Source organism: Quercus suber, unplaced genomic scaffold, assembly GCF_002906115.3.
Source record: "Quercus suber isolate HL8 unplaced genomic scaffold, Cork oak 2.0 scaffold_272, whole genome shotgun sequence".
NCBI classification, from domain to species: domain Eukaryota; kingdom Viridiplantae; phylum Streptophyta; class Magnoliopsida; order Fagales; family Fagaceae; genus Quercus; species Quercus suber.
In genome coordinates this window covers 217,639-237,211 of record NW_027069728.1, presented here as the reverse complement: position 1 = coordinate 237,211, position 19,573 = coordinate 217,639, and positions in this window count along the sequence as shown.

Below are 19,573 nucleotides of genomic sequence, written 5' to 3'. Positions count from 1 at the left end.
ATAATTGGAACAATACTATCACAACAAATAATGATTGCAAGAATACTATTTTCACACGACTCACTACTAAGTCCACTTGTATTTGCACTAATCACAATACATTGCTTCCTTAGTTGTAAAAATATTTGTATCTCTGGACCTATCAGTAAAACAATAGAATTGTTTTAAACCCAAAAATAAAAATAAAAATAATAATAATAAATCTTTGATTTCCGTGAAACAAATTAACAAAAATTAAACTCAAATAACATGCTACTTGACTATAATCAAATTGATTTGTTTACGGTTTGAATTGCTCAAGTAGGAGAAATATATTTTTATGGGGAACAATGTAATGTAGAGGGTGAAGATGGGTTTGAATATTCCAATATTATGGACTTATGGTAATATAGAATTGAATGGAAGACTCGTGTGAAACTATTTGGACCTTGAAGATGAGCACACCTGGATCAACAAAGTCACAGGCATTGTTGGCGGGCCGGGTAGCTAAGCTTGCCCATTTAGGAAACAAACATGTGCCTATTGGATTAAAAAAATTGTGTTAACATTGGCAAATTACTATATATATGGGCCGCTACCCTAGACCCAACAAAACCCAGATTTTTAAACATAAATCGAGTCCAATCCTAACCAAAAAAATGGCCCAATTTCACTCACATTTCCTTGAACCATCCTCTACCTTTCAATCCAAAGACTCGGGTCTATTTGAGATCCGCTTATTTTATTAAAATTGAAAACTTTTTGCTAAACATACTGTAAATAAAGGTAAAATTTAATTGAAATAGTACAATGAGACCAATGAATAATATCAAAAAGTATAGTGGAGACTATAAATGGTAGCAAAAATAAGTTGAATAATAAAATAAGTTGGCAAAAATAATTTTATCCAAATTCACACTCATTCGGCAAAATATTATCAATGCGTAATAATGTTCTCTATCCAATTTTTGGGGTGTTGTGCAATGGTAAAAGTTTTATCATCAATTATTGTGATTTGAGGTTAGTGAAGCACATTTACATGAAGAAAAAAATAAAAATGTCCACAAGAAACAATAATATTTAATGTGGTTTGGCCAACTCTATGCCTACATTTACAAGCAATGCCAATCAAAATATTCACTATCAAGTATCAACTATATGGATACAATTCACCTTCTTTAATACTCCATATGTCCCAATTTGTTTGTCATCTATTCCATTTTAGGATGTCCCCAAAATATTGTCCTGTTTCTAAAATTAAAAACCTTTTAATTTACTAATGTTCCTATTATGCCCCTACTTTATTTTCAAAACCATTTTTGATAAATTTATTTAAGGGTAATTTTGGAAACTAATACATTTTTTTACATTAGACAAGATAATAAATAATGTTCCTTTTTGAAATAACAAAAATAAATTAAGATGAATGGAGTAATATTTTTGATATGGTTTCTTTTGTGTGTGTGTGTGTGTGTGTGTGTGTGTGTTGTTAGTTTGTGATTATTGGTCAATTTTAGTTAATTTTGTTTTGTAATTGATGGTTTGGGTGCAGTGGAAGGATTGACCAGTTGCGAGGGGTAGTTGTGCTTGTGTTTGATCTAATTTTATTTTGTTTTTTATGAGAAGAGGTTTGAGTAAAAATAAATTGAAATAGAAAACAAGTGCCAAAGAGATATAGGTGGAAAAACACTAGAAAACTATTTTTAAGAACAATTTATCAAAACATCTAAAAACACAAATTAATTTTTCAATAATAATTTAACACAGTATCAAAGCATGAGATTCTAAGTCTGATTATTGTCTTCTCTGCTCTACCCCCATTTAGAATCTTGCATGCTAGGCCTTACCTATTAAAAGGAAGTTTAATCCCACATGTAAGAGGAAGTATTATAAATATGTGGTTAAATAATTAAATTTACTATATCTTAATAGTTTAAAATTTTGGGAGAATCGATCATTTTACAATACCCAAAGAGAAATTATTAAGTCCACTAGTAAGACTGTTGAAATGGTCCTCTCAATCAATAAAACACTAATACCTATGTAAGGGTGATATAATTATCACTTGGTGATTTTTTTTTTTTTTTTTTTTTGGGAAAAATTGCAAATTACCCTGAAGTTTGGAGTTGATTGGATTTTATACCCCACGTTTCAAAAACTTGATTTTACACCCGGAAGTTTGGTTCCGTTAGCAATTTACCCCCCATAGTTAGTTTCTGCCGTTAACTAACACATTATCATGCTGACTTGTTTTATTTTTGCCAAATCACAAAACTACGTAGTTTTAGTGATGACCAAGTTAAAACAATCAAAACAACATAGTTTCATGCCTAAACTTAAAACACAAACCTTTAGCCAAAACATCACCATGGCTAAACGCTAAAGCAAAAAACAAAGAACCACGAAGAAGACCTTTAAGGATCTGACCTTCCTAACCGTACCCCATGAACCAAGTTAAAAGCCTGCACAATCAAAACTCGACTTGGTCCCAAAAACTGGTCCAACATATTTATTATAAGAGCTAAAATTAGAAGTTTTTTACGTTCAAATTGAAAACCATGGTAGCTAGCTCTAGGTTGGGACAACAAAGATTGTAAAGAAGAAGAAGGAAGATGCACAGAGAGAGGAGAATAAAGAAAGACCGATAGTGTTTATGTAGCCAGCAAGGATTTTCATTCTTTATTTTTGATTTTTTTTGTGTCTCACTCTGTTTCATTATTTTTTATCTCTGGTTTGCATCTTTTTTAATTGTTTGTTTTCTAGGTTCTTTTGTATTACGTAAACATTGGTTTGTCCACCTCTTATGTTATTTTATTATATTATATTTCTCGTATTTGTTATTTCTCCTTGTCAAGTTTACAATTTAATGTCATTACTTATTGTCTATTTCCTCACTAATTATCTTTCTATGTTTTTCTATTGTCCTAGTTTATAGTTCTGTGATGAGTAGTGTAGCCCTTCTCAGTATGGGTTAGGGAGGTCAGATCCTCAGAGGTCTTCTTCACAGGTCTTTGTTTTTTGTTTTAGAGTTTGGCCGAACGGTGACGTTTAGGCTAGAGGTTTGTGTTTTAAGTTTAGGCATTAAACTACTTAGTTTTGATTGTGCCAGCTTTTAACTTAGTCATCACTAAAACTACGTAGTTTTTGGGGTTGATTTGGCAAAAATAAAACATGTCTGCATGATGACGTGTCGGTTAATAGCAAAAACTAATCGTGTGGGGTGAATTGCTAACGGAACCAAATTTTAGGGTGTAAAATCAAGTTTTTGAAACGTTGGGGTATAAAATCCAGTTAACGGCAAACTTTAGGGGTGTAATTTGCAATTTACCTTCTTTTTTTTTTTTTTTTTTTTTCCTACATGTGCTAATCTTGCATAGGTAACTATGTTTTATTAGTTAGGATATTTGAGAAGACCATTTTAACAGTTCTCCCGATGAACCTAATAATTTCTCCCAATTTCTCCTCTCCAAGACTCCAACTAATAGTGTTAGGTTCTAAAGATTTAAGAATTTATGTATTTAGAACTCTAATGTGTAATGTTGGCAAACCATGATCAAAATTGGTTGTTTAGTCTTGTTTAGGCTTACTCAAAGTTGTGTCTTTTATATAAAATTGGAATCGAGCTGATGTAGAATTCACTATGCATTTCAGCCTGGTTCGATTGATCGAAGCTTAGGCTCGATCAATTGAAAATCAAGCAGAATACGTTTTTCTGCAGAATTTTCAACTCAGCCCAAGCCCATTAAAGATTAGGGTTTCAGATCTAATTCTCCTAGTATATAAAGAAAACTCTAGCCACGTTTTTTAGAGTAGTTCCAGTTGCTCATATTGCTGTTTATGTGAATCTCTTGTGAGATCTAGGAGGAGCTTTCCTTCACACAAACTTAGGATTATCAAGAGAAGATTTCTTCAAGAACTTGATGATCATTTAGTTGCTGCTGTAAGAGCTTAAAGATACACAAGCGGGGGTGCTTGTACTTGCTGGAGAATCCAAGAAAGAAGGAGTCCATGGTCTCGGAGTTTGCACGTGGTTGTGTCAATAAATTTCTACTGGTAGGTAGAAATAAGATGTTAGTGGTCTAAGTCTTATTGTAAAATTTTAATTCTTTCTATAGTAGATTCAAGTTTACCTTGAGGATAGCTAGGTTAAATCCTCCCTAGTTTTTACTGTTTGTTTTCCTAGGTGATCATATCTTTTTGTTATTTACTTTTTGCTGTTATACATGATATGATTGTTTGATTGTGATAACCTAGATCTGAAATTTGGACTAAGTAATTACTTGACTAATTTACTAGGTTAATCCGGTGTTTTAAGGGGTCTAAAAACTGTACAAATAGTCTAACACACAAATAGCAAATAACTAGCAAGTCCACCTCTCTTGTTTTGAGGTTGAATTCAAAACCTTGTATTTGCAAAATACTATATAAACAAGAAAATGCACTTCCTATATAATAAACTTACATAACTTTTGTGCGTGGTAGGCTAGGGTGATTTTATATGAATAAGGTATTGAGTTTGACATTTATCAATCCATGCAGGACATGGATACTAGTGTTTGATAATGAGAAAAAAAAGCTACAGGAAAATGTAAAACTGAAATAAAACACATATTTTTACGTGGAAATCGTTTGTGTTTGGAGACGAAGAAACCACATACTCAAGTCAATCGATTAATCCAATGTGTTCTGAAAAATAATCACAATGTTGTAACAGTTTACAAGAGAGAAAGAGATGAGGAATAATGAGTAAGAAAATTTGGAAGTGTGAACTTCGAAGTTCGGAAAAGTTTGTCCCACCTTGAGTTCTCCTTCATCATCCTTTTATAGTAGAAAAGGGGGTGATATTGTAGATGTGTATTGTTTTTTTGTTTTTTAAGACAATGTATTGATTTCTTATGGGACATTGTGTTGCTTTCTTATTTGAGAACATTGTTTTGTCTTGCCAAAAATAATGCTCTTGTGCACATATATGCTTGTCCAAAAGGCTGGTGCTCCACTGAATTATGGTCAAACTCTTGCTATTGGCAGTGTAGTGGCCAGTGTAAATGCTAAATAAAATCCCTCGATTATGTCAAGCATTGCTCACCAGCCTTGCTCTCATAAACAGTGATGGATTATACCACTGCGGGTGTAACTTGGTGAAAAAAGTCATTGTAAAATTTTCACATGATAATTGATCGGAATCGAGTAGTAATTGACGTTTGAAGGAATATGTTATGCCCACGATGATAACCTTATCAAGGCTCTAATGATATACGTGATATTAATATAACGCATTATAGTCACATGACATAAGATCAATAAATTCACACTAAAAACACTCTCTTTTCATTGAGGGAAAAAAAAAGCGATGGAGCAGATGCCAACAGAACTTTGCCTAATGGCCATATAAATTTGTTTAATTAGTATATGTCTTTTTCGATGTCTAAAGGTTAATACTTAATGGTTATCAAGGTTTTCAGACCCGGACCGTTCATTGAACCGAAAAAGGAGATGTTTAAGTTTTTTGAGATCGAACCGAAGTTGAACCGTGATGATGTCATAATTATTTATAATAATTAAAGCCTAAATATAGATTAAAATTTATAAAACTAGCAAAATTGACTAATATATCTATATATTGAGGGAAATTTAATGATTTTCAAGCATATATTTAATAATTAAATAATAAAGTTAATGAAATAAAATAATAACCATGAAAACATTAAAATTTATGATTAATTTTTGAAGTAAAGTTGAATATCTTTGAAGGATTTTAATTATAATTTTTTTTATTCCTTGTAAAAGATTGATAATTTAATTAAGTAGAATAAAATTGTGTTAAGTTGTTTTTATAAAAATAAAATAAAATAAAATAAAAATTGCTAAGGGGTTGGACTGCACGGTTCTTGCCATCGGTTCATGCGGTCCAACCCTAGTTTTAGGGTTCACAGAATTAACTAAAAATATGGTTCTTTAGGCTTAAAAAATCGGTTTTCATCTCGGTTCTCGATTTTTACGGTCCGACCTCCAAGTCCGGTTTGGTCTGGTTTTAAAACTATGATGGTTATGTCTTTGCAACCATGGAAAAGACTAAATTCTTTAAACAAAACCAAATTAGCCATATGTAAGCCACGAATGGTCCCGGGCTCCTAGCAAACATAACACTCATCTTTAATGTATTGAGTCATGAATGGGTTAAGTCAATGAACTAAAACAAACATATAGCTTCTCTTGTTTTTTCTCGTTTATTTTATTTTGGACACGTGGCATAGGTGGATTGGACCATTGCTTTGCTAAAGGATACCACAATGTACAACCATGTACAGCTTCCCTATAAAACAATACTCAACATGGACTATCCTTTTTTTTTTTTTTTTTTGATGAATTGGAAATATTTATTAAGACAAAAAAAAAGAAAAAAAAGAAAAAAAAGAAGCAACTACAGTCTACACAGAAGGATTGTGAGCCTCAGCTTTAATTACAAAACAAAACAATGGGGCCCCAATCCCACATCAAAAGAACCAAAAGGATTGTTTACCAAAAACTGCTTGGCTAAGGCATGGTTGCAACATTTGCTTCTCTAATCACCCATTTGATGCAGCGATATACTTGCAAATTTATTTTTAGGTAAGGTGAACATATGAAGTCCATGAATTTACTGGCAAGTTTTGGAAAAATGAAGAAAATAAATAAAATGCTCAGTCAAATTCATACTGCCTACTCATCTATTAACCATGATTAATACAAAATGTTTTAAACCTTATTTCAACCATAATAATTATTTTAATCATAGGGATGCAGGTAAGAAAGATTTTAATGTTACTTGGCTTGGACCCTGCTTCATTAACATAACATTCTAAAAATGACAAAGTTTGGCTTCAAACTAGTTTGATATTATCTTTTAGCTTATTATATGGTCGATTTTTCAAGACAATACATGTGTATTATTTAAATAAGTCACATAAATTATTAAAAAAAAAAACTCATGTGATTAAAACTACATATGGATGGTCTCTCTAATCACCACAACATAGATTAAAACAAGATAGCTCCAAACTAATTTAAAGCAAAATTTTTTCCTTCTAAAAATTAGTTAGGGCCCTACAAATTGCACAAGAGTCAAACATCTCAGAGGTAGTGTTGGAAGGAGATTAAGAGATTATAATCAAAGCTCTCAAGGATGATCAGTATCCCCTGACAACTCACAGTTTGATTCTCCAAGAGGCAAATTTTCTCTCCATATCTTTTTCTCAATTACATTACTCTCACATTAGGAGAGAACTGAGAATGTAATATGGTCACTCATAATCTAACTAAGTATACTAGGAACGTTTCAAATTATATTGTGTGGATGAAAAATGATTCACCACATATCCACAATGTAGTTCAGGCAGATTCCGCCAATTTTGAGTCTTGATTCTAAAAATTAAAAAATAAATAAAATAAAATCTATGCTACAGCCTACAATATATAACATATAACATGACAAAATTCCCATAAAACAAAAACCCCGACATAAAATCGACAATTCAATGAAACCCCAAACTCACCAACTTTTCAGTATGGTTCCCCAAGGTCTCAATCACCAAACAACTGCTTTTCAACCAGTTTATAATTACTATTTTCATTTGCAAAAGTATTCTATACACTCTCTGTCTCAGAGAGAGAGAGAGCACAAAATCAAGCACTGCAATCTACTATCACTCTTTCTTGGTACGTAGACCTTTCTTGCTTTAATTAATTTTTTGTGCCACAACAAGACTCAATACCACCCATTTTCTTCCTTGTTTTGGCATGGTTATTAGAATTTAATAAGTACTTAAAATTTTTTCTTTATTGAATTTTGGTAATTAAATTTTAATTGAATTAGTATTTTTCAAATTTTTTAGAACTTTTGTAATAAATTTTTTTTTATCTAAGCCCTCATGAAACTTTTTAAAATTTTTTTGAAACTTTTGATCACAAAGTTTTAATCACTGTAGTATAACTTTTGATCACAAAGTTTTAATCACTGTAGTATTTTAAATATTTAAATATATATATATATATATTGGGTAAATAAAAAAAATGCATAGGAGGGGAAGGTGGCAACTCCTACGCACCCAAGTCAATACAGAGAGAGATGAACACTAATGCGCTCACTAATGGAGATCAGGAGGACTCGAACCCAATTTTAAATATATGTTGAAACTTTAATATTTAATTTGCTTAAAGCAAACTATATAAATAATTTTTAGGATATTTAGAGTGAGTTATGCCATAAAAGCACGTTATACAATAGTTTAAGCGGGTAAAATAAACTATTATCTAAGTGACATAACAGCCAGGCATCTACTTTATCAACATGTAACATGTTATTTCTATTATATCATATAATATTATATAATATGTTTAATCATCTAAAATATTATTGTCACACAAATATGGATTTTAAACCTTTCTAAAAAAATATTTGGATTTAAATCCTTTTATAGTACGTATAAATTTTATTTAAAAAGTAACAAATTAAATGATCAAAGGAAGTATTACTTATTCAACTAATTTGGTACATTATTGTTGATGTAGAAGTGAAATGATCAACAAGGTTATGTAATAAAATAATGTTATTTTTTGAAAGCTTAGGAAAGGCATTTTCGTTTTTGTTTTTTCCCAATAACCAATAAAGGTTAGAATGTTATGTAGTACACTGTACAATATATATATATATATTTTTTTTTGAAGTATGTTGTTGCTTGACATACGCATATGACTGCTTTCAAATTTTCAATCACATCCCATGATTAGGGTTGTGAATAAGGGGTAGAAGTCTAGAGATTGTGTATCCATCTTCAACGCTACATAGCTATAGCCATGAATATAGCCATACACGTTTAGGTGATTTGGGTTTTTAAATTGGGGTGGGTAATTAATGGGACTTCCCTTTCATTATGATAGTACATCTTGTAAATTCTTACTTAGGCTGGGTTGTATGGACGACTTGGAATACATAAATAACTTTAGTTGGACTAACTAATACTCATTTATTATAAACTTTAAGAGAGGTAGGTAAACATGAAATCATAAAAATTGGGAGATAATATAAAATAGTGGGGACGAAGATTTTATTCTTGGCCCCCCAATTTGTTTATTTAAAATTTGGGGACAATATGGTCTCTTCCCAAAAAAAAAGGGGGACAAGATGGTCATGAGCAATCAAAATACATAATTATTTGATTCCCATTACCCTGTTTTTTTCAAAGTACAATAAGTACATAATAGTTTTTCAATTTCTATCATTCAATTTTTCTATCCCTCTTACCAAACACACAAATAAGATAAATGAAATTACTTTATTTCTGTTCACTTTTATATCTTCTCTATCTTTTCTATTTTTCATTATCTCAACCAAACACACCCTTTATCACTTTAAAAAAAGTTCATGCTTGAGATTCACACTTATAAGATATTTCATTCACTACCCTTTTCAATTTTTTTAAGAATGCTTTTCAATTAATTAATTAGAAAAAGAAAACCCACTTAGAGTAGGTCATGTCCTATGGTCTAGTCGTAAGCATAAGTAAGTCCATTTATAATTATCATTTAGCAATTTTTTTGGTATAACTTATAAGTTGATTTTTTTTTTAAGTCTTAGTTACATTTTAATTTTTATGAAGAATATGATTTGAAATCTATGACATGGTGTCTTTATAATTTGAACACATGTCCTTTACTCCAAAATAAGAATTTTAGGAGTTGACTTAACTGCAACCTATTATATACTTCTTATTATTTTGGCAAATTTGTAAGATATTGCTGTACTTACTCTTACTTTTTTTTTTGAAGAAAATGCTCTTACCTAGTTTGTTATGGCACAATTATACTTTTACCAAATTGACTCTTTAAGCCAAATACTCCGAGAGCTTTCACTTCTTTGTCAAACCAGCCTGCCAAATGCAATGATATGCCAAGTTGCCAACCCATATTAATCAATCATGTTCAACTCAAAGTTCAGAATATAATATGCTCTGATTTGGCTGTTGATGTATAGTGAATCCCTTTCCCCCCATATAAAAACGTCCTCAAAGTACCTATTCTGCCCTTGATTCATGATCAACCGAAAATAAACCCCACACAAATCCAACGGGTCAAAGAACCCAATTTGGTCTTTTCTAGCCTTTCCAAAACCCCAAACCCACTGTAACTTTTCAGGTTGGTCCCCAAAAGTTAAAACCCCCTCCAAAGTTTAAAAGAAAATTACACCCTTACCCACGTATCCAAAGTTCATAACTTATGGATTTGTGAAATTGTGAGCGGTGAACTGTTTATTACAATTGTATGAACTAGTGACATTTCATTGATTACTCAGTCACATTAGTCAGTAAATAAATTTTAAAATTGGACTTTTTTTTTGTTGAGAAAGTTTAAAATTGGACTTGAAATGACATTAATAAAAAAAAAAGTTTAACCCCCTAATTAAGCACTCTCAATCTCAAATCTATTCTTCTAAAAAAAAATATTAGTCTCAAAATCTCAATTTAATTTGTTTAAAAGTTCTAATTAGTACTAATTTCATTCATGTAAAATTTAATTAGTAATTCCTCTTTCTCTTCCAAAGAGCACACTTTTTATTCACTACAATTATATAGAGTCTATAAATTGATGACGTTTCATTGACTACTCATAGTCGCACAAGTCAGCAAACAAATTATGAAATTGGACCTGAAACAATATTAACAAAAAATAGTTTAACCCCCTAATTATTTCGTCTCAAATCTATTCTTCACGAAATAAAAATATATCAATCTCAAATCTCAATCTAATTTTTTAAAAACTCCTAATTATTTATAACTTCATTCATGCAAAAGCTAATTGGTAATTCCTCCTATTCTTTCTCTCTCTCTTCAAAAAAGAGCACACTTTTTGTTTACTATAATTGTATAAACTAATGACGTTTCATTAACTATTCACAGTCGCACAAGTCAACAAACAAATTATGAAATTGGACTTGAAATAATGCTAATAAAGAAAAAGTTTTAACACCTAATTAATCCATCACAAACCTATTTTTCTCCCAAAAAAAAAAAACCAATCATAAATTTCAATCTAATTTGTTTAAAACACCTAAATACTAATTTCATTCATGCAAAAAGCTAATTACTCAATTAGTTATTCCCCTCTCTCTCTCTACTTGTTCAAAAAAGAGCACACAAATCCAAACACAGCCATATTGGAAACAACCACTCCCTCAAAATATTTGCTTTTGTTATTGTTTTGTACTACAAATACAAAAGGCCAAACATTTTTTCTGTTTCTCACAATTTCTTCTCTCTCTCAGCTCACACTCTCACTCTCTTTCTCTCGCTCTCACTCTAACCCCTAATATGTCTCTCTCTGTTGGCATTTTAGGGGGGTAAAATTTAGGGTTTTTGATGAAAGCCCAGAAATTCTAAGGGAAGAGAGAGTGAAAATCTGTGGTGAGTTTTTCATTTTTCAGCTCATTTGCATTTCTGGGTTTTCACTTTTTTTCCTCTGTTTGGTTGCTGAGAAAGTCAGAAGGAAAATGAGGGAATTTTTTGGGGCATTGTGTTTTGTTGTTGTGTGTTGGAGAGTGGAAAAGTTAGCACATTGATGGGTTTGTGTTCATTTCCTTATTTTTTTCTCCCTGTTGGGTTTTCTCGGGAACCAAACGGAGGCTTTTTAGTTTCTCTTACCTCTTTGTTTGACTGTCACTGTCTAAACCCGTGTGTATATATATTTCACCATTTTGTTGTGTGTGTTTTTGACTTTTGTTTGGTTTTAATTTAGGGTTTTGTGAGCAAAATCTCAGCTTCAAGTATACCAACGACTCAAGACAGGTAATTTTGTTCTTCCTTGCATGCATGTTGATTTTTTTTTTTTTTTGAAGTGTTTGGCTTCTGAGAAAATGGAGGGAAAAGAAAGTGGTGATTATTTTTTCCTTCTTTTTTTGTTGTTGGGTTTTGGTTTTTGCCTAAAAATTAGGGGGGAAAAGGGCACTAGATGAAAAGAATTTTCATCCATTTTCTCAGAAGCCAAAACCAAGCCTTTACGTTGACTAAATTTATTCCCTTTTTTGCTTATATTTAATTATTTATTTATTCTGTTCAGTTTTGCTAAAATGTTGTTTCAGGCTTTTTTGGTATACTGTACTGATACTTGGATTTCACTTGTGAAAGTGTAATCTTGCCATTCCTTTTTATTTATTTCACAACTATAAACTATATAATAGGACGGCATTTTGATAAGTAATGAAAAAATTCTGAGAATTTTTAAGTTTTTATTTTTATAAAGCTAGTAAAATTGTAAACTGGTGCTGAGCTAAACAAATACTGATATTATATACTTACTCAACATCACTGAAAGTTCCTGGAAGATTATTCTTTTTTTCTTTCAATTTTATTTCTGTTATGGTCTTGTTTACTGTCCGCGAGTGATCTCATTTTGTTTACCTTTTGACATCTGCTTCCATTAACAATGTTGGCTTCACAGATCCTGAAATAGATGGAAGAAATTGCCTCTACTAGTTTTTTAGATGGGGAGGTTTTGGGGATAAGATTTGGCTTGGCCACTCGTCAAGAAATCGTAAGTAGAATTAGACTTTGAACCATTTACCAAATTTGGGTCAATTTCTCATTTGTTGTTACAATGTTTTCATAGTGTACAGCATCCATCAGTGACTGTCCCATTAGCCATGCCAGCCAACTTGCAAATCCCTTTCTTGGCTTGCCCCTGGAATTTGGGAAATGTGAATCCTGTGGCACATCTGAAGCTGGGAAGTGTGAAGGTGTGTAAGCGTTTGTCTACCTTGTTATCTTGTGTAAAAATGATAGGATACTGTTAAATGTTAAAATGTATGGCATGCTGATAATCATTCATTTGCATGTGTTATAAAAAGTAACTGAGTCTTGTTCATTATGTTCCTTTCAGGGCATTTTGGATATATTGAGATGCCTATACCAATATATCATCCCAGCCATGTTAGTGAACTGAAGAAAATGCTGAGCTTATTGTGCCTAAAATGCTTAAAAATTAAAAAAAGCAAGGTATGACTTGAGGGCTCCTTTTTATCTCCTGATTCTGTATGTGAAGCAGAGACTTGACGCAAATTTAATTTTACTTGTTCTCTGAGTCTTTTCTCTTTGTTGATTAAGGGAATATAAAGGAGCTCATTGTTTTATTTTCACTTTTCTGCTAAGAAATGAAGTGCTTTTGTCAAGAAGCCTTGCCTATTAAAATCTATTTTGAATATTCTTTCTTTCTTTGTAATTATAGTATTATCTTTTTAAGTAATTACAATATTACTAGAAGCTTTGAGGGATTTGAATGGTCTCCTCTTGCGTTTAAGTCTTTTTTTCTTTCTTACTCTTCTTGCATGGTGTTTAGTTTTGCCTACCTTTTCTTGTTTTTCCCTTCTAGTTTTGTTTGATCATTGTAATTTGGGTTATTGATGTTGATGTCGTTATAGTACATTTCCTGTGTACTTGGCCTGTTTTCTTTTTCTAATAAATCTTTTAAGTTACCTTTTCGAAAAAAAGAGAGAGGCTAAAATGCAAAACTGACCTTCTAACTTTCTTCAGATTTCATTTCAGTCTTCTAATTTTACTTTCATTCATCTCAGTCCTCTAAGTTTTAGATTTATTCAATTAAGGCTTTTTCATTAACTTTTGTTAAAATTTTTTGAAAAAAAATCTAAAGAATATTTTTCAATCATTAATTGAGCTTTTTTAATTTAAAAAATTTGAAGAAAAATTTATAAAATTGAAAATTAACCACAACATATAACAAAAGTTGATGGAAAAGCCTTAATTGAATAAACTTGAAAGTTAGAGGACTAAAATGAACAAAAACTAAGTTGAGGACTGAAATGAAATCTGAAGAAACTTAGAGGATCAGTTTTGCATTTTCACCAAAAAAATTTTATTTGTTACTTATAATTATTTTTATTTTATTTTGTATCCCTTAATTTTATTATCTCTAAAATATAAGCTGGGAAACATTAATTTTTGTGCAATGTTTTGACATTTTCAACATATTTCATGACACCCCCTGCTTTGGAACTCATGACTCTCTTGTTTGTTAATATCTTGTCAAGAAAGAATTGATATTTACTCTGTATCTTGATTTTCAATCCTTTTTATTTTGTAAATCAGTTGTGATGCACCTTTTGTTTGAGATTTTACAATTTCTGACTTGTACTTTTATATGCTTGATTGTACCATTCAGTTTCCGGCCAAGAATACTCCTGGTCTTGCAGAAAGATTGTTAGCTTCATGTTGTGAGGTGAGTATCAAATGATCGTACTATATTTTCCATTTGGTAGATATGCGTTATTTTATTCTTGCCATTTTGTATTAATTTTTATGTCACTGCTCTGACATCATGTCTTAGCGATCAAAGAACTTTCCCCATTTGGATGACTGATGAACCTTCTTTTTAGTGAGAAGAGATGACTTTAAGTTATGGTCTTTGGTTCATATCATATATGATCATAATTCTTTGCCCTATAGATGGGTCCTAAAGATATTAGTGAGTGATTGCTCAATTGGCACCTTCTCCCCTTGCAAGAGCAAGTGGAGGTGAGGTTTTGGGTTCAAGACTCATCGGTTGTGTGTTAATTACCCAAAAATAAAGGATGGGTCCTTAAGATGTTGTTGCCATATCCTTTGGTGCAGTTAATACTGTCTATGGTTCTTTAAAGTTGAGTGAAGCCTTTGTTGAGCTATGTTGCTTGAACTTCAAACACCATGGCTTGGTTATTAATATGAATGATTGAAGTAAGCCATGTATAATTTCTTATATTCCCATTCTCTTTTCTTATTTTATTAATTTATTTTATATTCATCGACATCAATTGGTAAGCTATGAGATGAATGAAAGTACTAAAAATTGATAGATAAAGCTAATTTGGGGTTTATAAAGGGATTGGGTTGGTTTTTGATTCTGTCTGTAGCATCTTAAACTTAGAAGTTAGAACTGTCTCATTACCTTGTAACAACCTTTCTTGTAGACACTTTTTTGTCCTAAGATTGTTTAAAATTTGGTCTTTCTAGCAGTGCTTATTTGTATAGATTTGAAAACTTTTCTGATAATATTGTTCTGTGCATTTAAATCTATTTTTTTCCTTGTTTAGGAAGCTTCACAAGTTTCTATTAAAGAGGTTAAAAAGGAAGGTGCTTGTTACTTGGAACTGAAGCTGCCACAAAGGACAAGAGGAGAGGATTTCTGGAAATTTTTGGAAGATATGGTTTCGCTATGGTGATGACTTAAGTCGAACTTTGCTTCCTTGTGAGGTTTGGTTCCTACTCTTAGTTGTGTTTGATTTTTGCTTGTTACAGTGACACTATAATGTATTTTTTGGGCCTAGTTGATAAATGTAGGAGGAGGTCTTATAATTTAAATGACTTCTTATCTGCTATTGTTTTATCATTTTTTGCATTCGTGGTTAAAATTGCTGTTCTGCCTTGAGTTTACACCATTCTCCATGTTGCAGGTTCTAGTACTGCTTTGTTTTTTCGCACACATCTATTGGTACTCATCTGTTTCTTATCTCAGAAATTTGGAGACGTCATCATCTTATGACTTATTTTTTATTGCATGTATGTGTACTAGTAACATTGTTTTGAATGACATAAATAGCTACTCTTTTGTTTTAAAGACAGTAATTTGGTGATGTAATCATCTTATTGTCTTAGACTGCAAACTATGAATTGCATGTTCGTGCTAATACTATTTGTAGTTTTGGCTCACATTTCTAATCATGGTAATTTGGTGATATTACCATCTTATTTTCTTAGGTTGTTAGTTTGACTTAAATTTATGCCATGTTTAGCCATGGTCTGCCTAATGCTTTTGTGAAATGTTTGGCTTTGAGGATTGGCTTGGAATAAAATTTTCACTCATTTATCTTGATGGATGTATAAGTTGGCTAACTTTAGAATATATTTTGAAGTATCCCACCTATTAAATGATGTTTTCAATTATTAGTGATTGGGACAAATGTGTTGTAGTAGAGGTATTAGATATGAGAAGAGAAAGCATGTTGTGTAAATCATATGAATATAGAAAATGCTGTGGTTTTCTGTTGATTGTGATATCTGTTAACTAGACTTGTGCTGCAACTTGATATTGCCTCTTGTACATGTGTAAATAACTACAGGTAATGGAAATGCTCAAAAGAATTCCTGCAGAGACTAGAAAAAAGCTTTCTGCGAAGGGGTATTTCCCTCAAGATGGATATATCCTGCCAATACTTGCCTGTCCCGCCAAACTGTTTGTTGTGCCAGAAATTTCTGATGGTGTTAGTTCATGTCTTCGGTAAGCCAAATTATAAGCAAATCTTACAATTCTTTGTGTTTAATGTCTTAGTATTTGGAGAGAGGATTTTGCTCAATTTTGAGGAGGGTTACTGCTAGTGAGATTGAAGCTTTTGTTTTTAAGGTCTCTATGATTGGATGACGGCTACTTGGTCACTCTATTCCACAAACTTCTTGGAGTTCCTAGTTCTTTTAAATTTTAGATCTTAATTTTTTTTGCGTGTTTCTCTTTTTATACATCTTGATTCCTGTGTTCTAGGGTTGCAGCCCATGTTGTGCTAATTTAAAGAAATATATCTCTATTTTAAATTTAAAAAAGAAGCAAATCTTAGCAGTGGACTTTTTTTTTTTGTCACCTATTTTGTCTGAGGTTGAATTCTCAGTCTACAAGCATTTGTGTCTTGTTTTATTCCAGGATCCTTCTATATCAATGCTCAAGAAAGTTCTCAGGCAAGTTGAAATTATCAAAAGTTCAAGATCTGGTACACCAAATTTTCAATTCATGATTGAAGCTAATGATTTGCAAGTAGCAGTTAATCAGTATCTACAAGTTTAGGTACTGCAAAAGCATCTCGTGATATAGATACACGATTCGGGTTAGCAAGGAGTCCAATGATTCTCAACAAAAAGCATGGCTTAGAAAATAAGACATTGTTCATCAGAAAGGTTCAGGCTTCTCTTCTCGCACTGTGTTACTGGTGATGCTTATACAAGGGTCAATGAGATTGTATCCATTTGAGATTGCACAAAGAATTACATTTGAGGAGAAGGTTAATGTGCACACATGAACTATCTACAAGAGCTGGTAGATAACAAGTTATGTCTCACATTTAGATGGTTATCAACATATTCACTGAGGGAGGGCTCAAAAGGGCATACTTTCCTGAGGCCTGGTCAAGTGTTCATCGGAGGATAATGGATGGGATTTTGTCTCATTAATAGGCCACCAACTACTCACAAGCATTCCTTGCAAGCTCTTGCGGTGTATGTCTGATGATCATACGGTGAAGATAAACCCGCTTATTGCGGGCCCTTAGGTGCTGATTTTGATGGTGACTGCATTCACTTATTTTATCCTCAGTCTCTTGCCGCAAAAGCAGAAGTTTTGGAGCTTTTTCTGTGGATAAACAGTTGCTTAGCTCTCACAGTGGCACCTCAACTTGCAACTGACCACAGACTCATTGTTGTCTCTAAAGACGATGTTAAGACAATTTCTTACCCAGAGCTGCAGCTCAGCAATTGCCATGTTTGCTNTTACTCTTTTTTTTTCTTTTTTCTTTTTTTTTTATAATAATAGGCCAAATTCGGTACCGGCCGGAATTTGCATCTCGGCCGGAATTGGCCGGAATTGACCGGAATGGCCGGAATGGACCGGAATGACCCGGAATTTGACCCGAGGTGGAATGTGAGTATTCCGGTACCGGTTTGCATACCGGTACGAAAAATTCCGGCCGTTCCGGCCGGAACGGAACGGAATCAATAACTATGGTATGGACGACTTGGAATACATAAATAACTTTAGTTGGACTAACTAATACTCATTTTATTATAAACTTTAAGAGAGGTAGGTAAACATGAAATCATAAAAATTGGGAGATAATATAAAATAGTGGGGACGAAGATTTTATTCTTGGCCCCCCAATTTGTTTATTTAAAATTTGGGGACAATATGGTCTCTTCCCAAAAAAAAAGGGGGACAAGATGGTCATGAGCAATCAAAATACATAATTATTTGATTCCCATTACCCTGTTTTTTTCAAAGTACAATAAGTACATAATAGTTTTTCAATTTCTATCATTCAATTTTTTCTATCCCTCTTACCAAACACACAAATAAGATAAATGAAATTACTTTATTTCTGTTCACTTTTATATCTTCTCTATCTTTTCTATTTTTCATTATCTCAACCAAACACACCCTTTATCACTTTAAAAAAAGTTCATGCTTGAGATTCACACTTATAAGATATTTCATTCACTACCCTTTTCAATTTTTTTAAGAATGCTTTTCAATTAATTAATTAGAAAAAGAAAACCCACTTAGAGTAGGTCATGTCCTATGGTCTAGTCGTAAGCATAAGTAAGTCCATTTATAATTATCATTTAGCAATTTTTTTGGTATAACTTATAAGTTGATTTTTTTTTTTAAGTCTTAGTTACATTTTAATTTTTATGAAGAATATGATTTGAAATCTATGACATGGTGTCTTTATAATTTGAACACATGTCCTTTACTCCAAAATAAGAATTTTAGGAGTTGACTTAACTGCAACCTATTATATACTTCTTATTATTTTGGCAAATTTGTAAGATATTGCTGTACTTACTCTTACTTTTTTTTTTGAAGAAAATGCTCTTACCTAGTTTGTTATGGCACAATTATACTTTTACCAAATTGACTCTTTAAGCCAAATACTCCGAGAGCTTTCACTTCTTTGTCAAACCAGCCTGCCAAATGCAATGATATGCCAAGTTGCCAACCCATATTAATCAATCATGTTCAACTCAAAGTTCAGAATATAATATGCTCTGATTTGGCTGTTGATGTATAGTGAATCCCTTTCCCCCCATATAAAAACGTCCTCAAAGTACCTATTCTGCCCTTGATTCATGATCAACCGAAAATAAACCCCACACAAATCCAACGGGTCAAAGAACCCAATTTGGTCTTTTCTAGCCTTTCCAAAACCCCAAACCCACTGTAACTTTTCAGGTTGGTCCCCAAAAGTTAAAACCCCCTCCAAAGTTTAAAAGAAAATTACACCCTTACCCACGTATCCAAAGTTCATAACTTATGGATTTGTGAAATTGTGAGCGGTGAACTGTTTATTACAATTGTATGAACTAGTGACATTTCATTGATTACTCAGTCACATTAGTCAGTAAATAAATTTTAAAATTGGACTTTTTTTTTGTTGAGAAAGTTTAAAATTGGACTTGAAATGACATTAATAAAAAAAAAAGTTTAACCCCCTAATTAAGCACTCTCAATCTCAAATCTATTCTTCTAAAAAAAAATATTAGTCTCAAAATCTCAATTTAATTTGTTTAAAAGTTCTAATTAGTACTAATTTCATTCATGTAAAATTTAATTAGTAATTCCTCTTTCTCTTCCAAAGAGCACACTTTTTATTCACTACAATTATATAGAGTCTATAAATTGATGACGTTTCATTGATTACTCATAGTCGCACAAGTCAGCAAACAAATTATGAAATTGGACCTGAAACAATATTAACAAAAAATAGTTTAACCCCCTAATTATTTCGTCTCAAATCTATTCTTCACGAAATAAAAATATA